Below are 23532 nucleotides of genomic sequence, written 5' to 3'. Positions count from 1 at the left end.
AAAAGAAAAATCTCACATAAATGATCTAACTTTCTACCTCAAGGACTAAAAAAAGGAAAACAAACCAAGCCCAAAGTTAGCAGAAGGAAGGAAAAAACAAATATCAAAGAGTACAAACTTTCATTTATGAAATGAAATTCTGGAGATCTAATGTACAGCATGGTGACTATAGTTAATAATAGTGTCTTCTATACTTGAAATTTGCCAGGAGAGTATATCTTAAGTTCTCACCACACACATACAGAACAGTAACTATGTGAGGTGATGCATGTGTTAATGACCTTGATTGTGGTAATCATTTTACAGTGTGTACTTATCAAATCATCATGTTATACACTTTAAATATATATAATTTTATTTTCCAATTAAACCACAATAAATCTGGGGAAAACATTTTAAAAATTATAAAATAAATAAAATTTATATTTGGTTCTTTTTGTCTTTTTATTTCTTTGCCACAGCTTTCTTTTTTCCATATGTATTAAACATATCTGTAATTGATTGTTGATGCATTTATGATGGCAACTTTAAATTCTTATTGGATAATTTGTAATCTGCATCATCTTGGTTTTAGAGCTGTTGAATAGCTTTTTTTTTTTTTATCCAGATGGAGATTTTCCTGGTTCTGGGTATGACAAGTAATTTTTGACTGAGTGCTGGACATCTTGGAGGTTATGTTGTGTGACTGACTCTATTATAGCAGACTTTTTCTGGCACTGCTCTAGGGGGGAAGAGGGATGTTATCTCTTTACTAACACGTGAAAGTGGAGGTCTAGGTTCCTTATTTAACTTTCATTTATAACCAGGGGAGGAGAAATCTCTTACATATTGCAGGGTACTATGGTTGTTCAGAGCTTCCACTAGGTCTCTGTTGATATCATGCTGATTGAGAGGCACATGGGTGCCTTGTTTTTGTTCCCCATGTAGCCTCCCATGACGTTGGTTGGGGGTGGCCTCTTTCCTGCTGGCTGGTAATAAAAGTCCAAACTCTCCATTACTTTTTCTCTGATGCCACCCTAGCATGCAAGGGGTGGGACACCTCACTACCATCAGGTGGGGATAGAAGTCCAGGCTCTCCATGTGGTTTCCACTGACACCATGGATTTGGCATGTCATTACTACTCAGTGGGAAAGTCCCAATCTTTACTTGGCTTTTGCTAACACCACCACAGCAGAGGAATTATGATGCTTCATTATAACCTGGAGAAGGAGAAGTCTAGTCTAGTGGCAGGTGGGGTGGAAGCAGAGTATTTCTATGGTATTTGGCTGGAATAAGATAATTATTGTCTAAAAGTTTTCTGTTTTTCTAAGCTACCTGTTTACTGGTCCCTTGAATAGTGAGAGCAGGCTTTCCTGGGGCTCCTTTCTGTCTATGCCTATTGGTGTTTCCAGGTGCCCATTTCTCCAGCACCTAGTCTTGGATATATGAGGCAAAAAGAAAATGAGAACTTACTGCTATGTTGTTCTTTGAGTACCCAGGTTCTTAGCTGGTCTGCCTTTTTCTCTTCATTTTTCAGAATCTTCGTATGTCTGTTTTATATATAATGTCCAGGGCTTTTAGAAGGAAGCAGAAGTCTTACATGATTTATTTGAATTAACAATTCAGAAAATAATAGGAACACAGTACTGATAATTTCTGTCACTTAAAATGTTTCAGCTCTTTCTCTTTGCTAATACTGTTGCCCAAGTAATTACAAAGAGAAGGAAAAAGACAAAAAGACAAAAAAAAAAAAAAAACAACAACAAACAAAAAACGAGCAGAAGCCAAACTGAAATATCCGACAACTTTTTTGTTTAAATGTATTAACAGCCTATGATAGGCATTGTTTATGGACTGAGCCAACAGGAATTCCCACCCCTTTCTTACTGGTTAGAAATATAGAAACTCACTTTTACATCCTTTTCTATAGCTCAGTTCTGGCTAATGCGACATAAATCTTGATGGGACCTTCTGGGAAAGCTTGTTTTCTTGCTATTAGAGGCCAGATATAGCTAGTTCTACCTATTTTTCCCTTCTCTCCTTCTTTCCTCCTTCCTTCCTTCCTTTCATCCATCTTTCCTTCCTTCCTTCCTTCCTTCCTTCTTCTTTCCCTGATAGGGAGGGATCAGCCATAGCTACCATCTTGCAACCTCAGGGAAAGGTCAAAAAATTACAGAAATTCCATACCTTGTGTCAGTGATTTATAAGCTTTTTCTGTAAAATCCAAGATAACAAATATTTTAGGTTTTGTGGGCCATGCCACCTCTGTCACACATATCAGTTCTCCTGTTCTATAATGAAGGCATCCATACACAATATTTGAATGAATGGATATGGCTGTGTTCCAATAAAACTTTATTTACTAAAATATATGGTGAACCAAATTTGGCCAATGGGATGTAGTTTTCCAATCCTTGCTTTATATCATTCAGCAGTTGAACAACTGTCAGTAACTATGTAAGTCTAGATTTCTTGTTAAGGGAGAAAAATTGAGCTGTATTTGTTTAAGTCATTGTAGTTGGGTTTTTTATTTTTTTACTTGTAGATGAACATATTGCTGATCCAAAGCCTATATGCAATATCTTCAAATTTCCCACTAGAGTTCTTGTGAAGATAAGAAAATATTGAAATTCACAGCACAGAAAATTAAAAGCAACATTTCCAAAGCATTGCATTAAACAAATGATGGCCCACTTAGGCATTTTTCACTTCAAGGAAATAGCAGCATCTCTCAGGAATAAGATAGAAGGATATTTTGTCCTCATCTGTCCCTCTTTCCCTGTCCCAGGTAATCTAAGTAATTCATAAAACCAGACCACTATAATTTTGTAACATGGATACACTAACCATGATAGTTTGAGTTCTCTTTCTGTCTCTGCTTTCTCCCACCCAGAAACACACAGACAGGAAATTTTCCAGTGGAAAATTATAACTTTCAGAAAGTAATGGGACAACAAGTGAAGTGATGTTGAAGGTTTCTGGAAGAAGGCTTAGTGTTTGCTTCTTCCATTCTGGGGATGGAGTGCAGTTTCTAAATGTATTGAGCTCTAATCAAAGACAATAGCATTACCAAAACCGTGAGATGGAGCTTTACATTAATCAAGTGAGCAAACACATTTTTAAGGGTCTAATAATAGTTAATGTTGGTAAGGTTACAGTAAGATTGCCACATTGCTTCTAGAAGTGTAAATTGGCATCATTTAAAAAAATCTGGTAATAAGTATCAAAATTTGGAAGAGTCCACAGGCTTCAATCCATTTATTCTGCTTGTAGGAAACTTACTTATAGAAATAATCACTGTGCAAACAAAGCTTTAAGTATAAAGAGTCTGTAACAGGAGTTTCAACATTAAAAACTTGGAAATTATATATTCAACAATAAACAAATGGCTAAATTAAGTACTATATATACATGAAAAGGAATTTCTTGAGACCACTCAAAAAGTTTCAGCAATGAAGGGAATGCTTAAAGTATGATGTTAAATTGAAAAAGCAAAACATAGGTCTGTGGTAGGAAGATGTTCTGCTTTTGCATTAACATTTTTGTGTGTTCTTGCCTAACTTTTGTGTTTGTTCTACTGTGATCACACTGTCAGACTCATTCTGTCTCTATTTTTCTACATATTTTTTTAATAGACACCCATGTACCTATCTACACAAAAGAAGGATGAGAAGGAATTGCAACCATGTGTTAGCAGAGTCTGTTGTTGGGATTTCACATGGTCTTCATTTCTTTCCTTAGGATTTTTGTTTTCTTAATTTCAGGTAATGAGCAGACATCAGGAAAATAATTTTAAATTAAATGAGAGGCACGACTTAAAAGAGATTCTGCACGTATGACAAAATACAGCTTGTTAGCCATTAACAAGTTTCCAGTCTATTTATATGTCTAATAGAGAGCTAAGCATTTTTGTTCACAGAGAACAAGTTCTTGGTTTGTATTCTGTTACCTTAGAACTTTTCTTTTAATTCAACATCTCCTCTCCAATTTTAAGGTCAGAGGAGGGGGAAGTGAAAAAAGCTTCCCCTTGATATAACTTTCTCTCCATCAAGTTTTAAAAATATCCCAATATCATCCATAATAGATGTGTTCTTTAGAATCACACATACTGAAGTGTTGCTTCACACTCTAGCCCATTACTTCCCCCAAATAAGTTCATGAATAGATCCATAGAATAGGAGTTAAAACCTAAATAGATTTCAAAGAATAGGATTTAAAAACCTTAGGTCTGCCATCTTTGGAAGTAGTACATTCATGTATTCATGCATTCCTTCATTAATTAAAAAAATATTATTTAACAATAATGTCTTAGATATGACACCAAAGGCACAGGCAACAAATAAAAATAGACAAATTTGACTTCAGGGAAATTTTAAAAATTATGCATCAAAAGAGTAAAAAGGCAGCCCACAGAATCAGAAAATATCCTTGCAAATCATATACCTGATAGGGACTAATATCCAGAATATATAAAGAACTTCTAAATTGTTTTGACAACAAAATCCCGAACAACCAATTTAAAAATGGGGAAAAGACTTGAATAGACATTTCTCCAAAGATATATGCCCAATAACCACATGGACAAATGCTTGGGATCAATAATTATTAGGGAAATGTAAACCAAAACTGCAATGAGACATCACCTCACACCCATTAGGAAGCCTACTCTCAAAAATCCCCAGAAAATAACAAGTGTTGGTGAGGATGTAGAGAAATTGGAAGCCTTGTGAATTAGTGGTGAGAATGTATTTTGATGCAACTACTACAGAAAACAGTATTGTGATTCCTCAAAAAATTAGAAATAGAATTACTATGTGATCCAGCATTTCCACTTCTGGGTATATATCCCCCAAAATTGAAAGCAGGGTCTCAAAAAGATATCTGTATATCCATGTACATAGCAGCATTATTCATAATAGCTAAAATGTAGAAGCAACCCAGAGTGTTCATAAGTGGGTAAATGGGTAAACAAAATGTGGTGTATATGTGCAGTGGAATATTATTCAGTCTTGAAAAGGAAGGGAATTCTGACATATGCTACAGCATGGAAGAACCTTGAGGACATGGTTAAGAGAAATGTGCTAGTCACAAAAAGACAAATAGTGTGTGATTCCACTTATACAAGGTACTTAAGAGTAGTCAAAATCAAAATCATAGAGACAGAAAGTAGAATGGTTGTTGCCCGAAGCAGGCTGGAGGCAGGAATGGCCACCTTTGTTGAATGGATATATAGTTTTAGTTTTACAAGATGAGAAGATGACATGGAAGGTGGTGATAGTTGTACAATACTGTGAATGAATTTAATAACTGAACTGTACACTTAAAAATGGTTAAGATGGTTGGGACGTCTGGGTGGCTCAGTCAGTTGAGTGAAAGACTCTTGGTCAGATTGTGAGATCGGGCCCTGTGGCAGGCTCCACACTGAATGCAGAGTCGGCTTGAGAGATTCTCTCCCTTCCCCTCTGTTAGTTCCCCCACTCATGCTCTCTCTCTCTCAAATAAATAAAAATATTTTAAAAATTGTTAAGATTGTTGAATTTTATGCTATGTATGTTTTATCACAATAAAAAGTAACAGGGAAAAAATGCGAACACCTTCAGAGAAAGATCCAAATGAATATGTGTTCAAACCTCTATAATACAAAATCTCTGTAATACAAAATTAGGAAAAATGAACGATTTTGATTAAGCCTATGTTTAATAAAAAATAAAACATTTCAGTAACTTATTATAAGATCATCTAAAAAAAGTAGATTGTAGGGACGCCTGGGTGGCTCATTTGGTTAAGCATCTGCCTTTGGCTCAGGTCATGATTCCAGGGTCCTGGGATTGAGTCCCCCATAGGGTTCCTTGCTCAGTAGGGAGCCTGCTTCTCCCTATGGCCTGCCGCTCCCCCTACTTGTGCTCTCTCTCTCTCTCTGTCTCTCTCTCCCTGACAAGTAAAATTAAATAAAATCTTAAAAAAAAAATTAAAAAGTAGATTGTAGTAGCTCAGAGAGGTACATTATTCATTATGCAAATATCAAAACAGATCACAGGGCTCATTCTTTCTTGCACATCAAAATCTTCAACACCATTTATCTTCTTCTCCCTTAAAATGGCAAAATAAAATGTCTGGTCAAAGTGTGAGAGTATACAATAGTCTTATTTTTAATTACCAGCCTATTCGTTAGCATCAAATATGTACAAATATAAAAGGAGAAATAGAACAGGATTACTAGTAATATGGAAATGTAGATGAGACCAATGGAAATTGCTGATTTTGGATGTTTTTGACTTATAAACATGGCAGTTTCACATGATTTATTCTGATAGGTATATGAAAACTTAAAGAAAAAATAGAAAAAAAAGACATCTCTAAAACAGATGCTTGACTGTAAAGTGTATTGAGTTAATGGAATTTATTTTTTAAAATCTGTTGCTGTGTAACTGGGGCTCCACAATCATATTTGTTTCCAAACAACTTTTGTATATTTCTTGGATTAGAGAGGGCACTGTCCACTGTACAACTTAACATGCATAATATCTTTCATACTCTTCACATCACTTATAATTATTCAAACATTTTTAGGCAATCAATGACTACTAAAACTGATGGGATTTTTCTTTGATGAATATGGATATTTTGACTCCTATTATGGCTCACCATATTTATCTGATAGGCTTGTAATTTTGCTGGTAATATTATAATAAAATGCTTATTTCTGTATTATATCGTTATTCAGCCTATCCTAGCTCTTGGAAAACTAGACTGTAAACTAGAATGGTTTAAATTCTTATCCATTTTCATGTTAACATAGCAGACTTTTTTAAAAATTTTTTATTGTTATGTTAATCCCCATACATTACATCATTAGTTTTAGATGTAGTGTACCATGATTCATTGTTTGTGCATAACACCCAGTGCTCCATGCAGAACGTGCCCTCTTTAATACCCATCACCAGGCTAACCCATCCTCCCACCCCCCTCCCCTCTAGAACCCTCAGTTTGTTTTTCAGAGCCCATCGTCTCTCATGGTTTGTCTACCCCTCCGATTTCCCCCCCTTCATTCTTCCCCTCCTGCTATCTTCTTCTTTTTTTTTTTCTTAACATATATTGCATTATTTGTTTCAGAGGTACAGATCTGAGATTCAACAGTCTTGCACAATTCACAGTGCTCACCAGAGCACATACCCTCCCCAGTGTCTATTACCCAGCCACCCCATCCCTCCCACCCCACCCCCCACTCCAGCATCCCTCAGTTTGTTTCCTGAGATTAAGAATTCCTCATATCAGTGAGGTCATATGATACATGTCTTTCTCTGATTGACTTATTTCGCTCAGCATAATACCCTCCAGTTCCATCCACGTCGTTGCAAATGGCAAGATCTCATTCCTTTTGATGGCTGCATAATATTCCATTGTATATATATACCACATCTTCTTTATCCATTCATCTGTCAATGGACATCTTGGCTCTTTCCATAGTTTGGCTATTGTGGACATTGCTGCTATAAACATCGGGGTGCACGTACCCTTTCTGATCCCTACTTTTGTATCTTTGGGGTAAATACCCAGTAGTGCAATTGCTGGATCGTATGGTAGCTCTATTTTCAACTTTTTGAGGAACCTCCACACTGTTTTCCAGAGTGGCCATAGCAGACTTTTTTTATGCTGGCCATATGCAGTGGAATGCAAGGACACATTTGGGAAATATCAGTGGTTTACTGTTCTGGGTATAACAAAACTGCTTAATATAAATATTCAGTGTTTCTAACTGGTTTTGGTGATGGATTGATTTGTACTGTGTTGTCACAATTCTTGATCTTTGCAATGTGTTTTATACTTTGGATCATTTAATTTTGTTAGGCAGACATGTTTTATTTCCTATAGACAAAAGGAGAACATGCTCTTCTTAAACACCTGTTTCTTCTAGGTACCTTCTTTCCACCTTCCCTTCTATAACAGTTGAAGCATTAAATCTCATCTTTTGTATTTGAAGGAAGATTTTCCTTATTTTCATTTAGGGGCTGCCTTTGTCTTCCTAATTTTTAAATGACATGTAGTCAGACCTAGTTAATTTGAATTAATGTGCAAAACCCATTAAGAATTAAATAGAAATCAGTGTAACAAGTCAAGGGAATGCATACAGAAACAGGTCGAATAGCCAAATCACTTTTATAACTAGACTGAGAAATGTTTTTCATCACAACAGCATATTTATTGTATATCTCTCCTTACTTGAGCCCAAGATTTCTGAACCTCAGCACTGTTGACACTTCGGACCAGGTAATTCCTGTCTGTGGCAGCCATCCTGTGCACTGAGGGATTAGGATGTTTATATTGTCTTTGACTTCAGATGCCAGTAATACCCTGCACCCCAGTCATGACCATTAAAAATGCCCCCAGGCATTGCCAAATATCTCTTGGTGGGGCAGAATTGCTCCAAGTTGAGAACCACTTCTATAACTCCTCTAAAACCTTCATTTATCTATAGGCAGCCAGGAAAAAAAAAGCACACAAATTTACATTTATTGTATTCAAAAGTCAATTAAAGTTAACTGTGACAGCTGGTAAAAGGACTCAAATGTTACACAGAACAGTGCTTAGCAACTGGGTAAGAGGCTCAAAGGGATCTCAGTATGGTATAATGAGGATTAGAAGGCACCTTTTCTACATGTTAGCACTTAATAAATGCCATACACTCAAAGGATGGCCAGTAAAAGGGGCTTATTATTAGATGCTCATGAAGTACAAATATAACTAGGATTTTAACATATAGAAACACTATTTACGAAAAACCTATATCTGAACATTTAAAATAGTTGCCAATTGATAGGTACTGTGATCCTGATATTTCAGTCATTGAAACTATTATTTTTCACACCCACAAAGTGCTGTGATAGATGAGGAGAGAAATACAAGAATGAGCACATCACCTATCCTGGTAGATATTCATAGCTGAGTGCCCTGCAGCCCCATACTCAGACCACGCTCTTTACCCTGGGCCCTGTGTATCAGCCTACTGCACAGGGATGACCTTATCAAAACTAAGAAGCAACGCATTGCCCATTCCTAGTAGATATTTACATCCTGGCCTTACAGTAAAGAAAAGATGTTTGTGTGTGTGTGTACACACATATACGTGTGTGTGTGTGTGTGTGTATGTATGTGTATGATGTACATGCTGGTATATTTTTAAGTGACAACATAAACAAATTTCTCCCAAAATAAAAGGGAACAGAAGACTATAGTGGGTATGGCTTGCAGAATGATGCAATTCAAATTAGAATCAATTCCTATTCTAGTGATGACAAATTTCTTCTCTCTAAGGTGGAAGGCATTAAAGGGAACGAGCTTGTCCCGAGGTGTCTGGTTGTTCTTAGATGGGGGGCTCAACTTTGGTCACTGCTGCTGTGTATTAGGCTCTCACTGGGGTGGTAGACAAATCAGCTTATATGACAGGATTTATATGTAGTTGAGCCAAGTCCTGCCAACATATTTTTATGAGCTTCGCGGCAGTGTTTCAATTAACTTCCTATCTGCTTAAGCTAACTGCTGTAAGTCTCTGTGGTTTACTATCAAGAATCCTGAGTATTTCAGGCATTTAGTTCCCAGAATGGAGTAAAAGAATACCTCTCTTGCTATCTGAAAAGGGAGACAGGGCTTTGCTTTCCAACAATTTCCACACAATGGGGGGATTATTCTAAAACAAAAAGGGTGTGGAGATGGTCAGAAACGGTCTCGGTTTCCTATGGCTGCTATGAAAAACTTGATGCCTTAAAACAAGACAAATTTATCTTTTATAGTTCTGGAGGTCAGAAGTATGAAATCAGTTTTACTCAGCAGGGCTGGCTGCTTCCTGAGGCTCTGAGGGGGAGAATCCATTTCTTTGCCTTTTCCAGCTTCTGGTGGCTCCTCATATTCCTTGACTTGTGACCTTTTCCACCATCTCCAAAACACATCACTCCAAGCTCTATTTTCATTGTCACAAGACTTTTTCTGTTTTCAAATCTCTCTCTGCCTCGCTTTTACAAGGACGCATGTGATTGCATTTAGAGTCTCCCTGGATAATCCAGGGTAATCTCCCCATTTGAAGATTCTTCATTTACTCACACTTGCAAAGTCCTCTTTGCCATCTAAGCTTCCTTGGACTAGAATCTGGATACCTTCAGAGCCATTATTCAGTCTGCAACATAAACAGATTCTACCCCAAGGAAAATGAAAAGCAAAATAAAGCAACACCCCCGCTCCCCCTCAAAAAAAACTCATCCCCAGGAAGAATTTTCAGTGGCTTGAATGACATGGTCATCTCTGAATCTAAGGGATGACCTGAGGATGGTCCCCTCAAATTCATAGAATTAATCTCCTTGGGAAATGGCTGAAATTTATGAAGCATTTAATATGTGTCTGCCGTCATGCCAAGTACTTCACTTGGACTATTTCCTTTTAGTTCTCACAATTACGTTACAAGTAAGGAACAATAATTATCTACATTTTATAGCTGAGAAAACTGAGGGCCAGAGAGATAAATAACTGGAAACAAAATCACAGAGAAGTGGAATGTAAATCCAGGCATTTTGATTCCAGAGGCCACTTGTGTAACCATGGTGCTGCTGGGGGAAGAAACGGGGGGCAGGCAACATCAAAGATCTCCACCCCCACCCCAGGAGCATGTTACAGTTCTATTGTCCCAGATTGAGATCTACGGAAGCAGAAGCTGGGATGGAGTTTGTGGTGTTTATTCGGAATCAGCATCTGTGAAAGCTAGGGGAAGGGAACAGAATAGGGCAGAAAGAGATACAGTTTTGACAAAGCCTTGGTCAACTTAGTGAGGATCTGGAGCAAATTCTGCCCATCCAAGCGTCCTACACTCTCCTAATATAGACGGACCTTAGTAGACCCCCTCACTCACTCAGCCACTGAGGTGGACCGCAAGCAAGGTGGCTGGCGGCCCCAGAGGCAGGCTCTAAAGGAGCCATCACCTAGAGGCTGCTGGCTGGCCCCAGGTCTGGCAGCTGGACCTGGATGGGAGGTTCTTTCTTGGAGGGAGATCGGGGGTGGGGCACATCACTGTGTCCACCATGCCTATCATGGAGACCAGTTTTCAACCTTGACCATTTATCAGAATCATGTGGGGAAATTTTGAAAAAATACCAATACCAGCGTTGTACCCCAGTCTAATTAAATCCAAGCCTCTAAGGTAGGACATAACATTAGCATTTTAATAGAATTCCCAGGGTGATTCTAATGTGTAACCAGGATTGAGAATCACTGATAGCCTGTCTGAGGAGGGCGGCAATTTTTTGGAACTTCCAAAAGAAGAGCAGAAAAAAAAACTGTCTTTGAAAGCCACTTGAGTTGTTGAGAAATTCATTTATGATAAGGTATCTATGAACACATATTTTAATTAGTTTTTCTACAGCCAGTTTTCATATTCACAGATTATAAATAGAAACACTTACACACATGTATACACACACACACTTACAAACACATAACTTCATATAATTTTTACTTAAGTGTTTCAGATCCCCCCAAGCCTGCCCATATGGTGTTGAAAAAAGATCAGTTGTGTCCTTTTGGTCCTTAAATAGCTTTTTCTGAAAAACTTAGTTCTTCAGCACCATGGAAACTCAGATAGATGGATTTCCAATTATCTATTTATAAATGAAATTCTGACCTCGCTGCTGGAAAGGTCATACCTAGTGTCATCTCTCAGCCATATGGCTGAGAAAATGAAGTGGTAAGTTTATTCTTCTGAGATATATGTTGATGCTTCAGCTAATTAATCTTTTCCAAATTTGTCACTGCTATTAGAAGACATGAGAAAGAGAAAATCTATGGTATTTAGTTAATAATATACCAACTTCCTTTGAAATGAAGCCAGGTAGATCAGCTGGTGATCTTAATTAGGGGACAGATGAGTAAAATCTTATAATTTTGAATTACACAGATTAATCCCTGCTGTTTTCACTTAAACTGGAATACTTCCACAGCAAATTATTGTGTGTATAATTATAATAGTTATTTGAATAAAAATCCCAATGATATTTTTTTGGGGTGTCTGACTCTGCCCTTGTATTTCCTGTTTCTTATGGTCAAGATCACTTTCATCTGTACTTAGAGATTTAACCCTGATGCAGTCTTTGGAACCAATTCTGACTCAAAGACCAAGGTGACTATGAAAGAGTATAGTCAGGAAATTTGTGGTTTAGCATTGTTCCTGTAATGCTCATCTTGGTAGAGAACATGCCTCCTCCCCTTGAATCTGTCACTTTGTCTATCTTGCGTGATACCAGACCTTTGAGATGTCAAGAGCTTACCTGGATTTACTGTGACTATCTGACACTTGAGTCTTTGTAACCATCAGCCCATTCCCTAGTTGGAGTAAGAATATTGAATCTTGGTCCTAGCACTGACTTGCAGCAAATAGAATTTTTTGGTTTTATTTTTCTGGTGATTTTTTTCTTATACACAGATATTTTGTGTTTGATGATGTATCTCCAGGCCTCTATTTCTGAGTGTCTATCCATGTCCTACAAAAAATGTTCTTGCTCCCAGACTTTGACCACTTAGCAGGTCTTTTGGAATGCTACCAGTTTTTACAAATACTATGTAAAATTATTAACATCTTAATATAACTCCAGACTTTAAACATCACTCTCTCCTGGTGTAGGACTTTATTTAAATATTTTATATAGGAGCAAATTTTAAGTCTCAAATTTAGTGTTTTAAAATATTAATATACATGGAATGGTTAACCCAATTTATAACATAATGAGAATGATGGATAATGAACAAAAAGAATTGATATAAGAGCTCATGGTCATTATATTCTAAAGTAGACTATGAGTTGTTAATAGATGTCTGTTGCTAAATCATCATGTAAGGAAAGCAATCATTTACTGCCTATGACTAATAGGTGGTTGGAAAAAGAGCTAAAATGTCTAGTATGATTTGCATGGATCCAACGTCTTTCAAAGTTCTGTGTTTATTTTTTTTAAATGAAAGAGGTTGTATCTACATTTTTCTTTCATGCTGGGGTAATGGTATGCTACATGTTATGTAAAAAATATCGCATAGGTCATATTTTCCACAAAATATTAATTCATATCTCTTGTCAAAAAAAGATGTAATACAATGTGGGAAGCATTCTACAACCTTAATATTGAAATGACTTATGAAAACACATTTATACACGTTACATAGAAATGGAAACACATGTAGGAAAATGTTGGGGGAAATAAAGTTTGCATGGATAGTATACACAAAGCATTAATTTTTCTAACATTTGATTCTGCCCCTTGTCTTTCAAACATTGCCTTCCCATTGCCTCTAGCATAAAGTTTTTAACCTGATCTTTAAGTCCATAAGTGACATGATGCAAACCAAACATCTCTACATATGTATGTTACTGTCCTCTTTCACTTGGGGCTTTGAAAGAACAGAAATCTTTAGATGAAAACAAATATACATACACAAACAAGTATGTATATTTCTTTTTTTTTTTTTTTTTAAGATTTTATTTATTTATTTGACAGAGAGAGAGGGAACACAAGCAGGGGGAGTGGGAGAGGGAGAAGCAGGCTTCCCGCCGAGCAGGGAGCCCGATGCGGGGCTCGATCCCAGGACCCTGGGATCATGACCTGAGCCGAAGGCAGACGCTTAACGACTGAGCCACCCAGGTGCCCCAACAAGTATGTATATTTCTATACACACACACACACACATATATGTATATCCACATGCGTGCATCTATCATCTATCTATCATCTATCATCTATCTATCTATCTATCTATCTATCTATCTATCTATCTATCATCTATCTATACATCTATAAATTTAATTCATACTAGTCAAAGACCACCAGGAGCACATCTGTAGTTAAGTTGGGTTTATTGGTGTCTTTTGCAATAAGAGAGACTGCACAAGATAGGGACCAGTAAAGAAATATGGCGATTGGGTGGGGGGGATTGCTTATATAAGGTTAGACCTTGTGTTAGGATTTTGAGTGTCTAGTGAAGTTTCGGACTGAGTGCTCTAAGAAAGTGGGGGCAATTCTATAATTTGGTGTCTTAATAAGTTTTATTGAGATGCAGGAAGCACAGAGTGAGGCTCAAACTCTATTTGGTAAGGGAACAGCAGTCACTGATGTTAGTTGGGAGAGCGCCATGTTTGATCACTTTTTGAGGTTGGTTTTACATGTGTTTATGTTTTATCTGTTTTATGCTTATTCATAATTATAAAGTGGTCCTGTCTTTGTCTCGCTCCATCATGGTCACAGAGAAGGCTTTTCTGATGCTGGTGGTCTGTGAAATGATTTACATTCAGGAGGAGAAGCCATGGCCTTACCTGTGTGTGCCAAGCAAGCTCCCAGCTGACAGCTGTCAGGGCTTCGTGTTCCTTTCACCGTCTCTAAATACATATATATGTCTATGTAACCATATTTATGGTCATCTATTGCATTTTTGAATTTTTTTTTATATTTGTGTTCATGATTATATTGGTACCAAGTAGGACTACAGTTGCCCCTTGCACAACATAGGTCTAAACTATGAGGGTCCATCTGTAAGTGGATTTTTTACAGTAAAGTTCTATAAGTATTTCTTCTTCCTTATGATTTTCTTAATAACAGTTTCTTTTCTCTAGTTTACTTTATTGTAAGAATACATTAACTAGCACATATAACATCAAAAATATGTGTTAATTAACTGTTTATGTTATCAGTAAAGCTTCCAGTCAACAGTAGGCTCTTAGTTAAATTTTGGGGGAGTCAAAATTTATTTGCAGATTTTCAACTGCACAGGGGTGTTGGTGTCTCTAACCCCCATGCTGTTCAAGGGTCAACTGTATATTAAATGTTGGGAGGAAATTAGAAAAGAAGAGAAGTTGGGTTAGTATATAAGTAATATAATAGTACCAACTATTGCTAGATGATTTCTTTATGCTCTATAAACAAGGGTATCCTGGTTGTTTGGGCATAGAAGAATGAAGGGAGGTCTGAGTTTTCAAAAGGCATATGATGATGTGTAGACATGCCAAAGTCCAAAGGAGCTGGGCTTTAACTTTTTTATATTTTGAAGAGTGATTACTTGCACATACATCATTCATTACATTGCACTAATGTTCTTGATATGAATATTACTGGTTTGGTAGTTTTTAATTTAATTTATAAAAGTTTTAATTTTATATTTGGATAAGAACTATAACAGGAGGTACTCAAACCAGTTTTAGGATGTACATATATAAATTGTTTTAAAATAATAAGAATTAATTAACCTTGTGACTGTGAGAATTTTTCCTTTTAAATATGGCTGAACTCAACAAGTTTGATTAGACCACTAGATGACATGTCTTCAGCTCCATACATCTCTGCTTTCTATTTTATGTATTTCCTAAATTTACATTTTGTTTTGTTTTTATTTTTAATTCTACTGGAATGGCCCTCTTTTTGTCTCCATCTCTTGAAATCTTACACATCCTTCAAGGTCCACCTCCAATGTCACCTATCTTTGTTTGTTTTTTTTTTTTTTTTATGCTTAGTGAAATTTTAACCCTTTCTTTTCTGTGCTCTTATGATATCTCTATACCAAAAAGGAAAGCACTGTCCATATATTCGTTTGGCTCTATTTATGTGGGTAGCAATCTGACAACTTGTAAGTGCCTTAAGGATAAGGAGCTCCATATTAATAATTACCTTCCCTTCCCCATATTGTTTTTATGTGTGTTTTGGCACATAGAATTCACTACATAAACATTATTTTGCATATAATTCAGATGATTAAATACTTGAAAATTAGTAGAATGTTATGAAAAGTTGCAGATATCAAAGTATTAATTTGGAAACAGAAAAGGTAAAGGTGATTTAATAAACATAAAAAAATGATAAAGGAAAAATGTGTACCTTATTTACCATAAGGTAACAATTATTGTTATTATAGCAAATGATCACTGTATGTTGACTATATGGCAGGCATTTGGTGAGCACTTAATTTGTAAAAACCTGTTGAATTTCTCTATCACCCCTATGAGGTAAAAATCATTATTATCTTTATTTTACAGATAAGTGAACTGAGGCACAGTAAGGTTAAGTTCCTCACTCAGGGTCACATACTAAGTAGTACAGAACCTAGTTTTGGCTCACGGTCAATGGCATAATTAAAGAAATTGTAAAAATATGGATTCTATTTAGACATAAATTTACTTTCAAATGTCAAAGGTGTCAGGCTCTGGAAATGATTTGAAGGGCATATTGTGGATCTTGTTAGTGTATCTGGAAGTAGATGACCAGGGAAGTCTTTATAGAGAGCTACATTTTTAGGATTAGCCATGCTTTTCTTTTTTTTTAAATAGGCATTTGATATTTCTACATATTTCCTACTTGACTATTTTAGAAAAATAATTATGACATTCAGTTAAAATGAATATGCAAAGATTTTCCTAGGAAGTAAATTTGAAAGCCCAAAATGCTTAATGCTGTCACACAGTTAGAGGTCATTATTAGTCCCTATCAGCTCATAAATGAGCTCCCTTTGATGGAATTTATAACATTATTTCTAGTTAGGTGGAAATCCTGTCTATTCACAGTAAAAATCTAAAACCATATTATAATAATTTGCAGCAAATATACTGGAGCAGAAATTTTACAGTATTTTTTCCCCCCAGATCCAACATAGATGACTAACATTTAAAAGACTGGAATTGTGTTAGACACTTCAATTATTAAATGACAAAAATGTTCCAAGAAAGATGATAAAGACCTTATTCATGTTTGACCGGTGACCCAGTTTTGCTCATTTTTAAAAATAATTTGTTTCCATGTTATGTTCAATAAATTGCAGATGACTCATATTCATCAAAATAAGTTTAATTGGCATATAAGGGGGAATCTGGCCAGAACATTTTGAGATGCCGAAATCAAGAGCAAATGATGCTTATAGAATGTCCTTCGTCTATACCAAATCATACACAAATGCATAACTTCACTTATGATTGAGAAACACAGATTAGAGAAAGTTGAGTTCCCAGGGACATATCAATAACTGGCTCATGGACACACGAGGAGCAGATAACTGAAGTGTTTGGCTTTGTTGTTAATTTTTTTCACTATAGATTTGTATCTAAATTTGGAATCATCACAGATGTTTAAGAATATTCCCCAAATAGCTCTGCTTGAATGAAGATCTGGGGCAAGAAAAATGAAACCCCGTGAAATCACTTGCCCAATACCACATGGTTAATTATTTGAAATATGCAATAGAACTCAAACCTTCTGACTTTCTGGATAGTGCTACCGCTACCTATATATTCCCATATATTACATATATGCCATCCAATTTATACACAAAACATGAAATTTTATTTAAGCAGTGTAGTATTTAATTTGGGTAAGCCATTTCAGTTTAGGGTAACAGAGTGAGTACTTTCTTACTTCTCCACTTTTAGAGCTCACTAAAATTAAAAAAAAAAACATAGAAATAAAACTAAATACAATATAGAATAATAAGTGAGTACTATCATAGAATGACGTTTTTCTTTCAACAAATTTTTGGAAGTTAGAAAGAGCATGAGAGAGTGTTAATGGAGAAAACATGACAGTAGATATCAGAGCCCAGAATGTTCTAGAGAGACTACAGTAAAAATGAGAACATACCTACTGGTAGAAGCATGGAAAAACTTTATGAAATAAAGGTAGTAAAGAAACACATAAAAAAATTGAAGTGAAAATAAAGAAATTACAGTAGCCTTTCCTTATCCACAGTGGATATATTCCAAGACCCCCAGTGGATGCCTGAAACTGCAGATGATACCAAACTTTATATATACTATGTTTTTTTCCTATACATACATACTTATGATAAAGTTTAATTTCTAAATTAGGTACAGTGAGAAATTAACAATACCTACTAATAAATAGAACAATTATAACAATATACTATAATGGAAATTATGTGAATGTGGTCTTTCTCCTTCTCAAAATATCTTACTCACCCTTCTTTTTTCTTGTGATGATATGAGATAGAATGACTATATGATGAGATAAAATTGATAGTGTTATGTAGTGTTAGGCTATTATTCACCTTCTGGACCATGGTTGATGTTGGGTAATTGAAACCATGGAAAGCAAAACCATGGAGAAAGAGGAGACTATTGTAACTGAAGTTCTTTATATAGAAATGTTGATTCCTCTATGTCCCAGGGATTTACCAGTTATCCCAAAACAAATAGTTGTTTGACACTTTATCTAAAAATAGTCTGGGGGGGGGATTAAGTCTTCTAGGGTAGTTGTTGTGCCCAAAGTAGAGCCCTCCTCATCAGGCATATGAGGGTTGGCATAGCTGATAGCTGTCCTCCCAGGCCCCTTATGCTAAGTTGAAGCCTACTAGTGAGATGCCATGGAGCCTTCCAGAAATGTTTCCCATTCAGAGGAAAGGTAAGAACACCTACCATTTTACGTAGTAGCAGAGGGTGCTCACACTCTCAATTTTAATTCTCTATTGGGGAACCAACAATTACTTGTTGCAGTTCGGGTTTCCTATGAAGCCAAATCTGAGACAGAGCATCATGCAAGAAGTTTATGAGGAAGTGGCTTTGGGATCAAGATCTGTTGGGTGGGGAAAGGTAGTAGGATTGAATAAAGGGGAAAATGAGACTATGATACTATGTCCAAGTTATGACGTGGACACAGCTGGCCCTGCAGGGAACTTTGAAGCTGGGGTAATCCTTCTATCCCAAGAGTCCAAAAGTCTAAAGTTTTGAAGCAAGGGCTCTGGGGCTCTATGTTCCATTGTGGATTAGACATTGAATGTGAGCTGCTTCAGGAAAAGCACATGCCCTTCAGCTGAGTAGAACACCCAGCTGACATAATTAAAGCAGTAGACTGAACTGAGAGTAGTTAGCTGACAATCATCCCAGCAACTAGACAAATAAATGCTTTAATCCTGAGGGGGAAATCTGAATAGCATACCATGACATTCCCCACACCACAGATGAATATGGAAAATGTCGGTATGAAGAAGAAAGACAAAATATTAAATAAAATGAAAACTACTACCCTGGGAGAAAAAAGAAACAGTTTATAGAAGAGAACAAACAAGTAAATAAACTTTACCATAGTCCAACACACAATTATATAAAAAACCTAGAATTGGGTAATTGTCAAAGCTACCTTAGAAAAAGAAAAAGTTGTTAAGGTCTAAAAATTAATATGAAAATAAATATAAAAACTCAATTAAAAGTTATGGAAAGTAAGTTAAGCAAATCTTTAACAATGCAGAGCAAAAAACAAGAGGCCAAAAATAGGTGAATAGGTGAGTAATCACTATAATAATCAACTAAAAGGAGTACAGAAGGAGGGAGAAAATGGAAGAAAATATCAAGGAAGTAATAAAAGATTTCTTTCAGAGGAAAGAGACACTCTTCACACTGAAGGAGCTCTTGATTTTCTGAAAAGTCTCTTTAGGGTGGTTCAAAGAGTATAACATTGGACTCAGAGAGACCAAATCCTAGTACACCAAATGTTTAATAGTTATTAATAATGTAAACTGTTTATTGGACTTTAAATTATATAGCAATTTTAGGACGAAGAACAGAAAGTTTCATTAAAGTTTTAGAATGGACAATGGATGTTAAAAACCTCAAAAATGTAAAAATTAGAGCATAGCTGATTGAGGAGGAATGTGTGTGTTCTATCCAATGCTAAGTAAGCCTGTTACTGTTTCACAGATACTGGCAGAAGACGAAAGTCTTCTGGGTCAGAGACAAAGGACTTATTTCTCACAGCACAGCAAGCAGTGTGAGCATCATGTCTGAGTCAGTTTTTCTTTCCTCCCCAGGGCTATGCAGATGGATCTAGCAGGATGCTGTGTACACAGGAGGTTTGCATCACAGGCACAGACATTGAACTTGGTGAATCCACATCTTTTATAGCAGGCATTAAGCAAGACTGCTCTTTGCCCCAAGATTGCTCACTGTGAGTACAACCCAGGTGAAGAGCAGTCAGGGCCTTGCCTTTTTAGCATACCCAACAGAAGTGTAGCATGAGCAACTCATGGAAGACTTTCTCTCCCAATAAGGAGTCAAGATACAAACTGAATTTAAAGAAACAGGAAATAGAAACAAGACTATTAGTTGAGTTCCAAAAGTAATCAGTAGAATAATTAGAAATGATAATGTAACTCAAAGTGTGAGAGGAGGACATCAAATGTAATATCCCAGTATTTCATGATTGCAATAAATACGGTCTAACATTAACAAATCTGAGAAAAGTAATAAAAGTTTATATTTAGAGAAATGGATACAGTCATCAAAAAGAACTAAAAACATAAATATTGAATAGAGATTGATTTAAAAGTGAGGTTGAAGATGTGGGAAAGAGGATGGCTTTTATCCAGTTTTATGTAGGTTGGTACCCATGTATTGGTGTATATATGTATACATACATGTTTGTATACATACATGCTTGTATATATATGTGGGGGGAGTATGCTTTCTTGAATGTTAGACTTGATATATTTTTTAAGTAATTATAGAAAATAATACCAGAAACATCATTTGTAATTACAAGAGACAACCAAACTTGTCCATAGTCAAAGTCAGAATATTCAAGGTTTTGAAATTAACAGAATAAAAGAGTAGTTTAGGAGAAAGGTAAGTTCCATATTCAGTTAGTTGAGATTCTCTACTTCCACTCAAATTAGGAGATAATTAAAAAAATTATTTTAGTAAATGTTTCTTGAGTGTCTATGTGCTAGATAGTGTTCTTGGTGACAGGAATACAAAGTGAATCTTCCTCTGATGGAACTCCCAGGTTAATAAGGGAAGAAAGACACATAAACTAATACTTATAATACATCATATTAATTTCAAAATCCAATTTTCAAGTTTGACGTGTTTTTGATGATTATCCATTTGTATTTTAATTTAAACATCATTTTATAATCTAAAGTTAAATATGCAGTCTCAAATCACTTTTTCTTCTTTCTGCAAGAAAGAAGTATAAAATGTTCTAATGCTAAGTTTGGCTTACAAAGCTTCAGTTATTAGGAACGAGGGTAGAATATTGCTGAGGAGAAAAAAAGCTGCTCATTTACATTTTATTTTTCTTAACCTTAATTGTCTTCTTTCACTCTGGATAAATAGAAAGATTAATTCTCAGAGATTCCTAGAGCTCTTCTGGGCTCTAAATTAGATCAAGTTGAGAGTTTTTTTCCTTATTATACTATTTTTTCCCTGCTGCCATAAAGGCCCCCTGTCTCAGTCACTTGTCTGGAGAATGTGCTGTTTGTCTTCCCAATGAAATTGAGAATCCCTTATGTTTATCATTCAGTAAATTAAAAAAAAATCTGGGATTTAAAATGCTCATCTGCATAAAAATATGTATGAATATTATTAAGCAAATATTGCTGTATTTAATGAGTATTTCAACAATTGGCAATAAGGAATCTTATTAAGGAGAAACAATTTTAGGAACTTATGTTACTCCATGATCAGGGTTGTTATCTATTAGATTACATATTTAAATGTAGCAAACATATTTCTGTGTAACTGTTGTACATAAGAAATTCTATGTTATTAGAGGAGAAGCTAGTGAGGTAGTTTGGTGGTCACATGCATTTTCACTGACTAATCCTTTAAATCAAGTAAATCCCCTTATATGGCTACACTAAACTTTTCCAGTAACATCTAAAATTTATACAACTAATCTAATAATAATTGTGGAACATGAAAATACTAAGTTCATGTTAAGTAAAAAAGGCAGACTATAACTTGTATTTATATTATTACTGTGACCATGTAAATAACATATTTAGGCATATAAATGAACACTGAGAGTATATAAAATGAAGGGTTGTGTTACATAGGATTATGATCGGTGACTTTTTATTAGATCTACTGAAACTTTCTGTAATGCTATTATATTGCCTTTCTTAATAAAATTTAAGTGTTTGTTGTGGAACTCTGTATATTGTGATTTTTTTTAGGGAAAGTCAATTTCTCTCTCTCTCTTTCTGTAGTCAGTCAGGTGATGGGAAGTGTATACATTGGAAGATATATTCCTTCTAATCTATAAAGAAGAATGTATGTGATAAGAATTTTTAGTCTTTTAGACAGTTCTACATTTGTGTGGTTAAAAACTTAAAAATGATAATGTACAACATACTTTAGAGAATTTGTCTTAGCCAGATATGTCCCCCAATGGTCTTCTCCTGCTGCTACTGAGACCCTTGTACGGGTCCCCTACCGTATTGAATCAGAGATGACTGGTGAGGCCAGTAGAACAGAGTGGATGTGACATATGTAACTTCTGAGGCAAGATCATAAAAGGTATTACAGCTTCTCGCCTTGGTCTCTTGGCTTATGTGTTCTGGGGAAAGCCAATAATCATACTGCAAAGTTACACAAGCATCCATGTGGAAGAGCCCCAGTGGAGAGGAACGGAGGCTCCTGGCCAACAGTCTGCATCAACCAGCTGGCCCTGTGAGTGGCCACTAGGAAGCAAATCCTATAGTTTCACTCAAGCTTCAGAAGACTGTAGCTCTAACCAATCTCTGATTGCAATCTTGTGAGAGACATAGAACCAGAAGCTCCCTGTGGAATTCCTGGCCCATGGAAACTGTGAAAGATTAAAAAGTGATTATTGTTGTTTTAGGTCACTACATTTTAGGATAATTTGTTTTGCAGCAAAAGATAACTAAAACATAATCCATGATCTTTCTGTTGTTTAGAAATATGAAGACCTCTGCGCTGACTTCTAGATGTCCCTGAAAGGAGCTGCCATATGTGTGACCAATAAATGTCTTCTGAAATGGAAGTGGCATTGTTGGACATGATTGGTTTGAACTGGCCTTGGAATGCCCATATGATGATAATCCCTGACTACCTGATGTTCTCCTATTATTCATTCTAGAATTATAGGGAAGCAAAATCCTACTGTGTCAGTATAACAAAAAGGCAGCACATGAAGAAGGAGGCATTTTCTAAATGTTTCATGATTCAATGAATCAAATACTTGAGCACAGCCATCATGCTTACCCAAACCTTTAGATTTTTTTCTAAATAGATTATGAGAAAATGTATTTTCTTTTTGTCATTTAAAAGCATGGTGCTTTAAAGCTACCGAGCAGTGCATAGATGAACATGAAGTCCCACTGAGATCATTCAGAAATAAGGTTTCTTTGTTTGAATAAGAGATTTCTTTGGGAGAATGAAAGGATGAGTTAACAATGCTAGTCAAGGATAATTTTCTAGACCTACTATTAAAAAGGATGGGGTGACTGGGTGATGGACACTGGGGAGGGTATGTGTTCTGGTAAGCGCTGTGAATTGTGCAAGACTGTTGAATCTCAGATCTGTACCTCTGAAACAAATAATGCAATATATGTTAAGAAAGAAAAAAAGAAGAAGAAGAATGTAGCAGGAGGGGAAGAATGAAGGGGGGGAAATCGGAGGGGGAGAAGAACCATGAGAGACGATGGACTCTGAAAAACAAACTGAGGGTTCTAGAGGGGAGGGGGTTGGGAGGATGGGTTAGCCTGGTGATGGGTATTAAAGAGGGCACGTTCTGCAT

This window comes from Halichoerus grypus, chromosome 13 (assembly GCF_964656455.1).
Source record: "Halichoerus grypus chromosome 13, mHalGry1.hap1.1, whole genome shotgun sequence".
In the NCBI taxonomy this organism is placed as follows: Eukaryota; Metazoa; Chordata; class Mammalia; order Carnivora; family Phocidae; genus Halichoerus; species Halichoerus grypus.
Note: the sequence above shows the minus strand (reverse complement) of the source record.